This window comes from Penaeus monodon, chromosome 25, assembly GCF_015228065.2.
Source record: "Penaeus monodon isolate SGIC_2016 chromosome 25, NSTDA_Pmon_1, whole genome shotgun sequence".
Classification (NCBI taxonomy): Eukaryota; Metazoa; Arthropoda; class Malacostraca; order Decapoda; family Penaeidae; genus Penaeus; species Penaeus monodon.
The window spans coordinates 32,803,604-32,804,286 of record NC_051410.1 but is presented as its reverse complement, the minus strand read 5'-3'; positions in this window follow the sequence as shown (position 1 = coordinate 32,804,286).

Below are 683 nucleotides of genomic sequence, written 5' to 3'. Positions count from 1 at the left end.
CGCGCGCGCGTGTGTGTATATCAACTAAAACAAAAGCAGCCTCTCAGATAGGGAGACTTATTCCCATACAGTATCTAACCACGCACCCTTCCCTCCTTTCCTATATATCGAAGGAAAACGCCCTTTGAATGGAGACCCACAAGCGCTCCGTGATATAAAACGAAAATCAATTCTTCATTTCGTAATTTCCTTTTCCCTTTTCTCCCTCTAAAAAGAAGCGTGACGGCCCCTTTCTGCAGCAGTCACACTAAGTCACAGGCACTGCTATGTTATTGTCCATATCAAAGAGCAATTGCTAGGTTTTGTCTATACGTTGGTATTGTTCCTACTAAAGCTCGGTAAAGTGCAGCTGAAATATGGGGCTTTTCCTTGGCATGAAACATTTTGTAGAATATTCTTATTATCATGATGATAGGAATGAAGTATAACCACGGGATGTTGTTATTTATTATACTAGCAATGCTGGTTTATTTTTACTAATTAAATGTTATGAACCATAAGTGGATTATTGAGGAAAAGAGAAAAATCTGCACATAAAAAGTCAGTAATAGCTATTGCAGGTTTTGTCTTTTCATAACAGAGAATTCAGTCGTGCTTTTCCTTTATGTATTGTTAAACCTTGGCTTAAAGAATTATCAAAATATTTATGCACTAAGAAACAAAAAACTAATATCCTAAAACTT